The following is a 10,715-nucleotide window of genomic DNA, read 5'->3' as shown; positions in this document are numbered from 1 at the left end:
ACAATTGTTTTATACAGTGTTTACCAGGCCACAACCCCCTTTGCTGGCCACATTATGTCATCCTCCATATTTGCTTCATTTTCATGATATCATATGAGTAAATTTGTCATGATCCTACATAATCCTAACACTTAAACATATAATAATTTTAAATTGAAAATCTACACATCATATTAGCTCAATTACTCATTTTGTGAATAATCCAAGTTCCCAAAGAAACTTGCACTCCATTTCTGTGTTATTTGCTCTGGAACTGTAAATACAGCCAGACTGTATTCACATGGCTTTACCAGTTTGGGATTTGTAGAAACTCAGACAAGGTGAAAGCTAAAGATTATCTTTGATTAGGATGTCCTTCTTAATAGGTTGAATAGATTAGTTTTATAACCAATTATAAAGGAGAAAAGACAATTTGAGAATAAACTTTGTTTTACTAAAAAGTACTTAACTGTTCATTTAGTTACTTTAGTATCACTTAGTAAATTATCCAATGTAACAGCATGATACTTTCAATTGATCAATGGTTTCCTCAACTCTTTGACTTTATTACTTTAATTTATAAGTACTTCCACAAGTCACTAACCATGTAGCCTACACTGAGTTATAAGCATTAATTATTATTTGTAGTAGTGCATTGCCTAATGGTGGACATACATTTTAAGAAACATGCCCTCAGTTGATTCCATCATTTTGGGAACGTCACAGGGTGCACTTAAGCAAACCTAGATGGTATTACCTGCTACACACCTACACTAGATGGTGTGGCCTATTGCTGCTAGGCTACACACCTGTACAGCATGTTACTGTACTAAATACTGCAGATACTTACAACACGATGTTAAGTATTTGTGTATTTAAATATAGCCAAACATAGAAAAGGTACAGTAAAAATATGGTATGAAAGATAAAAAATGGTACACCGGTATAGGGCACTTACCCTGAACGGAGCTTACAGGAGGACAGGAAGTTGCTCTGAGTGGGTGAGTCAGTGACTGGTGAGTGAATGTGAAGTTCTAGGACGTTACTGGACACTACTGTAGACTTTGTCTCAACACTGTCTCAAAAGCCCTCCCACTGCTTCCTTTTGACAGGGTCAGAAAGGAAGTGGCACTTAATACTTGTTCAGGTAGCCCCTGTGGGCTTGTGTCCTTGTACAGGATCTTAGGTCCTTGACAAAGAATTGAAGCAATGCATTCTGACGACCCTCAAGCTGGGTCTGGGAGGGCTGAGGGGCCACGTGAATATGCAGCACTGGGGGCACGGGCTCCTCTGTGCTGAACCAGGTCAGTGGCTGACTCACTGGGATGTGAGCTGTGCACTCAAATAGGAGGCATTGAGGGTGAGAGGGAATCTACTGCTGAGCCCCAAAGATACTGGTCTCTTCAGAGATGAATTGCCTCATGAACCACATATCCTGTCCTTCCTTACAGGAAATCCAGCTCCATTATAAACTTATGGGACCACTATTGTTTATGAGGTCCATCCTTGACCAAAATATTATTATAAGGTATCTGACTCACATTTAGAGGTAATAAGCTGAATTATCATTAAAATAGATCCTGTAATTCAACATCCTTGCTACTTTAGACTTGCTCTTCTTCATCTATTTTAAGTTAATAATATTTTAGTTCATAATAATGCTGTATGCACTCAGAAAATATTTCAGGGATTACTAAAATTTTTTGAATAAGACAATTAAGGCAATTTACCTTTGATGAAAACTTGTTTGCAATTTAAAGAAAGCATATTTTAGTGAGTTTACTTTGCTATCTTTGAGACATCAAATTGTTTGCTCAGTTAATTTTGTTAATACAAATTCTTACCTACATAAATATAGGCATAAAAATTTTATTCCATACATTCCATATCCAATATTCTACTCTATTTTAAATATTCTATATTTCACTGCAAGAATTATTAGCATTATATGTCACTACTTAGTGTGAGCTCACCAAAGACAGGTTTTTCAAACTGGTAACTACCTTGAAAAATATTGCTTTGACCTTCCTGTGTTAAAAAGTTGCAAATTTTTTTTCTTATTGACACTATTTATTAATTCCCTATTTATTGGCTTCTTTGTTGTTTTCGTTATTTGAAATGCCTCAAGGAGCCATCATACCCACAGATCAAATAACTAGGCACAAATCATATGAATTAAAACTATCTCGGCAGACACAGGGTTGGAATGTGGGAAAAAATTATACTTCACACCTGATGGTCAACAAACTAGCAGTTTGCATTTCCAGAAGGGGAGGGAATTTCAGTGACAAGGGTCTTCTAAAACCTTCTGTGTCTGCTTCCCTGAGATTCAAATATGGCCTTAAATGTTCTCTCAGAGCCCCAAGGCTTGAAAGTCATCCAAAATGCAGGGACCAATCTCAAGTAGATTGGCTTATACCCAAATTTAATGAAACTTCCTTAGAGGAAACTGATTTCCCTCATTATCCTTTATGTAGATAATATGTAGAATTAATTCTCCTTCACTAAGTTATCATTCCATTGAGCGGACAAACACAGATATAATGTTATTAAAAGTAATGGAACGAGTTCATCTACTGTGAGCTTTAATGGTTTGTATCCTCTCAAGTGTCCCGGAGAAAGGCCTCCGTCTCACTGCTTTAGCAGATTAAAGGTCAGAGCTAAGGTTACCAAATTTCATGCCCAGTAGAGAAGGCTCCGCTCTCTCTCAGGCCTTACTCCCTTGGAGCTCTGAATGCAGCTGGGAGGAGAAGACATAACTGTTCTAAAGACTTCTTTCCAACTGTGATGATAATAGATACAGGTATGTATTTCACATATGATTTTGCAAATTAATTGCAAAATACAATTTTATTTTATAAGGAAATTATGAAGACATACATATATAACACTTTTAATAGATTTTTTCCCTTTTCTGGCTTTTAGAAATACTATTTCTTTATAAGCATATTTACATGCTCATTAATATTCTGAATAAAAAGCCTAAGCAGGAAATACCTTGTATTTTGAGCATCGATCTTGTTCATTGTGCTGAAATAAAACCTAATCAACCTTTCTTTGCTGCCAAAAGCTTTTACTAAGCATCTCTTGGCTATATAAAAAAAATACAAAACTATGAATGCAATGTAAGGTATATACACATACACACTCATATATATAATATATATTCATGCACACACATGCATATATGCATTGTAAAATATACACCATATACATACAGGCAAAAGCAGGTTTATAGTAAGTTGTATGGTAAATAATACAATATTTAATAATACAAGATATGCTCTGTATATCTTAAATACTCACAACTGTAAACCTACCTTTGCCTACCCCTGTATATGTAAAATATGTAACAGACTGTCAGAGATGTGCCCCTATTTTAGTTTCATTCATTTAACAAGCATTTATTGAACCTCTACTATATATTAGGTATTACATTAATACTCAGAATATAAAGACAAACAATAAAGGCTTTGTGCCCTTAAGACACAAATGATTGAGGAGGAAAGGCAGACTTAAACTAATATCATAACTATAATTACATGAGAATTGCTCAACACAAAAGTTGACATAAAAAATAAGGACAAAAACAAGACTTGTGGACAAAACATAATAACAAGCCAGATTTACCCTCTTATTTAAAAGAACTAACATTTCAAAAGATATGTAAAACTGTGGCTGTCCACAGATTAGAAATGAACAGTAGTGATGTCCAAAAAACAGAAAGCAAACAAGGAGAGCCCTGTCAGTGCCCCAGCTTACTACCTGGAGGGAGTTCCCAAGTTGTGGAAAGTTTGCAGGGTGGGGAAATCCAGGCAAAGGCCAGTGAACACACTGAGTTGAGAAGACTTCCCTTGGAGTCCTGGGAAGCCAAGATGCTGGCTTTTGCAGGGCATAATACTGAAGAGGAGAGAGACATACAGAAAAAAATACAAGAATCTACACATGGTCCATACTAGGTATGCAGTTAAGCAGCAAGCAGTGCGTTGTATGAGGAAATTATGTGAGGCCAGGAAAAGAACCATTGAAAAGGATTAAAAGTAAGAGTACCCAGGGATCCTACAAGGCCAGGAATCATGCCTGTCCCCAGTAACCAAAATGGAAAATTTCATAGTTCTCTGGCTTCAGTTAGGGAGCCCAGAGGAGTATTGCCCCAAGAGTGGGAACAAATGAGCACTGCTCTAGTCCCACACAACAAAGCCTAGAGGTAAACCCAAAAAGATTAAATGGTTACTAAGTACTTTAACCACATTTGAGAACAAAGTTCAAGAATTTTTTTAGAAATACAATAATACCCAGCAATCACAATGCTTGGAGTACATAAAAAACCACCAAGTATGCCAAGAAGGAAAATGCAATTTATAATGAGAAGAAAAATGTCAATCAATGAAAACTAAACCAGATATAACATAGATGGCACTAAAAAAGGCTGCTAGAACTGGATTTTATGTACTAAGAGTCTAGAGGAAAGATTAAACATTAAATCGAAGATATAAAAAAGACTCAATTTGAATTTCTAGAAGCAAAAATTATAAAGTCTGCTTTGTAAATACACAAGGCTGGAAAAATCACAGATGATATTTCAGAAGAAAAGATAGCAAACTTTAAGACATAGTAATAGAAACTATCCAAAATAAAATGCCCAGAGAAAAAGACTGACAAGAAATGAATGGAGGTTCAGCAAAACATGAGACAATTTTAAATGACCAATTATATAAGCAACTGGAGCTCTAGAAAGAAAAAAGAAAGAAAAAATACTCAAAAAAATAGTGGCTGAAAACTGTCCAAATTTGATAAAAACTAAAAACACATATATAAAGAAGCTTAACAAAGTCTAAGCACAAAATATAAATATAAAGAAAACTGTTCCACGGTACATATAAGCCAGTTACTCAAAACCAGTGATAAGAAGGAAATGTGAGAAGCTACTCGAGGAAAAACTTACATGTGGAAGCACAAGTAAGTATATGGATGGCAGCAGATTCGCTGCAAGCAATGAGAGCAAGAAGATAGTAGAGCAACACCTTTGAAGTACTGAAAGAAAAATCAACCTAGAATTCTCTATGCTGCAAACATAATTTTCAAAAATTAAGGTAAATTAAGGAATTTTAAAAAATTAAGAGGATTTTTAGGTTGACAGTAAAATTGGGAGGAACATACAGTGATTTCCTTCAAACTCCCTGACCCCACACGTGCATAGCTTCCCAACATGCTACCACAATAGCAGTATATTTGTCACAATTGATGGACTTCTGTCATAATCAGTCAAAGTCCGTGTTTTACATACCATTCATTCTTGGTGTTGTGCATTCTATAGATTTGAACAAATTGATAATAACATGTATTCACCATTACAGCATCTTACACAGTATATTCCCTGCCCTAAAAATTCTCTTTGTTCTTCCTATTTATCCTTCCCCTCCTACTCCCAAAGCCCTGGCAATCACTGATCTTTTTGCTATTAAGGACTTTTTTCAGACATGCAAAAGCTGAAAGAGTTCATTATCAGCAGAGCACCTACAGTAAATGTTGAAGGAAGTCCTTCAAGCAGAAGCAAAATGACATCATATAGAAACCTGGATCTACAAAAAGGAATAAAGGGCAATGAATATGATAAATACATGGAAAAACATAAAGGCTTTTATCTTATTATTTAAATATCCTTTAAAAATAATTATCTGAGTAAAGCAAAAATAATAACAATGTGTTGTAGAATTTATAATATCTATTAATAAAGTAAGATAGATGACATTTGTAGCATATGACATATTCTACAAACCCTAAAGGAAACACTTAAATGTCAAAGCAAAGAGTTACACTTAACAAACCAACAAAGGAGACAAAATGGAACCATAAAAAATACTCAATTCACAAAACAAGAGGGAAAAGTGAACAAGAGTATATGTAACAAAGAGAAAATAAATATTTAAACCAAATCATATCAATAACATTAAATGTAAATGGTCTTGAAACTCTAATTGAAAAGAAGAGATTGTAAAATTGAATAAAAAAGTAAAAGATGTGGAGGTGGGGGAGGATGTGTACTGCTAACACCAATCAAAGAAAGTAATAATGGCTGTATCAGAAAATATAGAAAAAAAAAGATGACAGAAACAAAGATGCTCATATTATAATGATTAAAAAATTCAAGAAAACATAACAATCTTTAATATTTATGCACTTAATAAAGAAGTATCAAGATACATAAGGCAAAATCCAAAATTTCAAGGAAAAATAGATCAACACACACAGTCAACTGAGCTCAATAATAGAAGGAACAAATTAAAAGAATATCTGAAAGGTATAGAATATTCTAATAAAGCTGCCAATCAATTTGATATAATCGAAAGTTATAGAATGCATCACACACACACAAACATGCACACAAAAAACAGGAGAATAAAAGCTACATTGTTTTTAAGTGAACATGTGACATTGTGAGCCACACAACAAATCCTACTAATTTAAAAAGATTCAAATCATTGTAAAATCTGTTGAGACTGTAATTTAAATTATAAGTCAATAATATAAAAAATTTGGAAAATCTCCAAATATTTGGAGACCATATGGCATATTTCTTGATATCAAAGAGAAATCAACAGAGAAAGTATTTTGTACTGAATAAAAATGAAGACACAACCTATCAAAATTTGTGCTAAAATGGCACTTAGGAGAAAATGTATAGCACTAAACTTCACCATAAATTTCTACCTTAAGAAATGAGAAAAAATAAGATAAACACAAAGTAAACAGAAGAAAGGAAATAAAGATATGAGCAAAATTCAGTGAATATAAAATAGAAAAACAATAGAATAAATCAATAAAGGAAAAGCTTGTTTTTGAGCTCAATAAAATTGATGAACTTTTAGCCATAATAATAAAAAGGAAAAAAAGACATTGTTTACCATTATAAGGAATGAAGGATAAGATTAAAATGCATTCTATAGCTGTTAAAAATATGAAAATAAAAGTTACAAAAAACTTTATGTCAATAAATTTCACCTATAGATGAATGAATGTGCTCCTTGAAAAATACAACTACCAAGCTCACTCAAGAAGAAACAGATAGGGTGGCTAGCTCAACATCCATTAAATCAATTAAATTTAAAGAAAAATCTTCCCACAAATAAAATGCTAGGTACATGTGGCATCACTGGTGAATTATGTCAAACATTTATGAAAAAATAATAACCATTCTGTACAAACTCTTACAACAAATTGAAGAGAGAATGCTTGAGCTCATTGTACCTGGCCAACATTATTACTCCGATACCCAAAGCAGATAAATATATAGGGTGGGGCAAAAGTAGGCTTGTAGTTGTAATGCAAATAAATAATATAATAACAAATAATAATATAAGGATAAACTCTGTGTTTTGCATACTTACATCTGTAAACCTACTTTTCCCTCCCCGTATTACAAGAAAATAAAACTACATACTTCCATATATAGATTAAAATTATTTATATAAGTTAAGCAAATAAAATCTAATATATAGAAGGGATAATATATAATGACCAAGTGAAGTTTATCCCCGTTAGGTTAGTTTCTCATTTGAAAATTGATAAACGTCATTCCCTAAACTAAAAATGGAAAATAGTATGATCATCTCTTCAATGTTACACAGTTGTTTTACATGATCCAAAATCCACCATTTATTCTTGATTTTAAGCAAAAATCAAATCTCTCATCAAATTGGGAATAGAAAGAAACTTTCTCAGCCTGATAAAGGGTATCTATGAAAGACCTGCAGCTAATAGCATACTTAATTGTTGAAGACTGAATGCTTTCCTTGTAAAATCAGGAACAAGACAATAATGTCTTTTTATTACCATCTTTATTCAACATTGTACTGGAAATCATACCCAGCACAATAAGCAAAGAAAAATAAATATAAGTCTTCAACAATGGAAAGGAAGAATAAAATTGCTTTTATTCATGGATGACATGACATTTCTTTGGAAAATTCTATGGAATATACAGAAAAGGTACAGAACTAAAAAGTAAGTTTAGCAGGTTGCAGGATACAAGACCAACATACAAAAATCAACTGTCTTTCTATATACCGCTAACATGAAATGGAAGAGAATATTTAAAAAGGCAATGTCATTTACAATAGCAAAGAAAAAATTAAAACACTAAGAGATACACATGACAAAGGATACATCTGTACACTAAAACCCATAAAAAGCTGCTGAGATAAATTAAAGAAGACAAATAAGTGGAGAGATACACCATATCAGTGACCTACAAAATGATCTGAAGTTCATGCAAAAATACAAAGGACCTAGAATAACCAAACCATTTTGATAAAGAACATAGTTAGAAGACTGTACTATTTGGCTTTAAGACATTACAAGCTCCAATAATCAAGATAGTGCAGGACTGGTATTAAGATAGACAGACAGGTCAATAGAACAGAATGGAGTGTACGGAGATAGATCCACACATATGTAGTTACTTGTTTTTCATTAAAGGGGCAAAGACAATTCAATAGAGAAAGAATAAACTACTCAATAAATGATGCTCAAACAATCAGAGATTTATATGTAAAAGATGAACTTTGATCCATACCTTATAATATAAGCCATAGTTTAAAATTTAAAACAATAAAATTTATGGAAGAAAGCATATGAAAAAATCTTGTAATCTTGAATTAAATAATGATTTCTTAGATAAAATATAAAAAACACTATTCATTTTTTTAAAAGTGATAAACTAGATTTCATTAAAATAAAAACTTTGGTTCTTCCAAAAAAAGTCACTGGTAAGGACATGAAAAGACAAGCCACAGCAGACTGGGAGAGAATATTAATGATTATATATCAGCCATTTTTTTAAATCAGCAAAAAATTGAAAAAAAAAGCCCACTAAAGAAAATATATGAATGACAAACACATAAAAAGTGTTGACAGGTTTACATTCCCACCAACAGTGAATAAGGGTTCTTTTTTTCTCCAGAACCTCCCCAATACTTGTTATTACTTGTCTTGTTGATAATAGCCACTTTAACAGATGTGAGGTGGTATCTTACTGTAGTTTTTATTTGCATTTATCTAACAACTAGTGAAGTGGAGAATTTTTTCTACTATGAAAAACAGTATTGATGATGCTCAAAAAATTAGGAATGGTTACCATATGACCCAGCAACCCCTCTTCTGGGTATCTACCAGAAAATTTTGAAAACGTTTATTTGAAAATATCTACATACCCCTATTTTCACAGCAACATTGTCCACAGTGGCCAAGACATAGAAACAACTGGTGTCCTTTGGTAGGTGATTGGGTAAAGAAGATGTGGTGCATATATGGGATACTACCCTGCCATAAGAAAAGATGAAATACTGCCATTTGCAACAACTTGGATGGACCTTGTTAATATCATGCTATGGGAAATAAGTCAGAAAATGTTAAGAGCCATGTGATTGCACCCATGTGATTGTGGGATATAAAACTGAAAGCAACAAAGAAACACACAAGATAAACAAACAAAAACTCATAGACATAGACAGTAGAATGGTGGGTACCAGAAGGAAGAAGGCAGGCATAGTTAAGAGTAAAAAGGGTCAAACATATGCTGATGGAAGATGCATTGACTCTGGGTGGCGGGCACACAATGCAATATGCAGATCATGGGTCATAGAAATGTACACTTGAAACCTATGTAATCTTACTAAACAATGTCTCCTCAATAAATTTAATAAAAATCAAACAAACTTTTAAAAACAGTGTTGACAAGAATGTAAAGTAACTAGAAGTCTCATACCCTGCTGGTGAAAATGTAAAATTGTACTTTGGAACGACCACTTTGGAAAATGATTTAGCAGTTTCTTGTGGGTTGCTCATCCGCTGATCTCACAACCAAGCCATTTCACTTCTACGTATCTGCCAAAAGGAAAAAGCAAATGGCCCTATAAAAATTTATACAGATTTGTAGCTGCTTTACCTTTAATTACACCAAACTGAGAACAACCCCAATGCCTATTAACAGGTAAATCTATAAAAACAATTGTGATATATCCATAAAATGGAATACATTCAGCAATGAAAGGCAATGAACTATTGAAACACAGAGAAATATGAACCAATCTCAAACTAAATAAGCTGAGTTAAAAAAAAAGCTAGATCAAAAAAGTACATATTGTGTATATATGAATGTATATAAAATTCCAGAAATTGCAAAGTAAGCTATAGTGACAGAAAGTAGCTCAGTGACTGCCTATTGGAAATGGGGCAGGGAAAGGATGAAGCGCAGTGAGGCAACTTTTGGTGCTTGAACTCATAAAATTGTACACTTTAAACATGTTCAGTTGATTGTATTGTAAATAATTATATTATATATTAATTATTTCTCAATAGACTTGTTAAAAAGAGATAAAAAGGCTTTGTAGGTACCAATTTAAGTTAAAATGTAGATCAGAAATGAACCCCAAGGTTAGGCAAGGACAAAACAGTTTCTGACCTTCCACAGGACACCAGAAGAAAAGAGATATTCAAGCAGGAAGCAAATTTCAAAATATATAAGGGCCCAGATATGTCACTCAAACTACAGTGGAAAAAGGATAAGTCATTTGACATTTTTCAGGCACTGGTGATTTTTAGCAACACAGTTTGATCACAATGATGTGAAGGCACATTAAAGTCAGCTTAAGACTTTGATGAGGGATGACAGGAATGGAGTTAGGGGATGAGGAGTCCCGGACTTGAAGGGGGCAGTAGAGCCTCGGGAAAGGTCG

This window comes from Phyllostomus discolor, chromosome 4 (genome assembly GCF_004126475.2).
Source record: "Phyllostomus discolor isolate MPI-MPIP mPhyDis1 chromosome 4, mPhyDis1.pri.v3, whole genome shotgun sequence".
NCBI lineage: Eukaryota > Metazoa > Chordata > Mammalia > Chiroptera > Phyllostomidae > Phyllostomus > Phyllostomus discolor.
The sequence above is the reverse complement of the archived record's forward strand: the minus strand, read 5'-3'. Positions refer to the sequence as shown.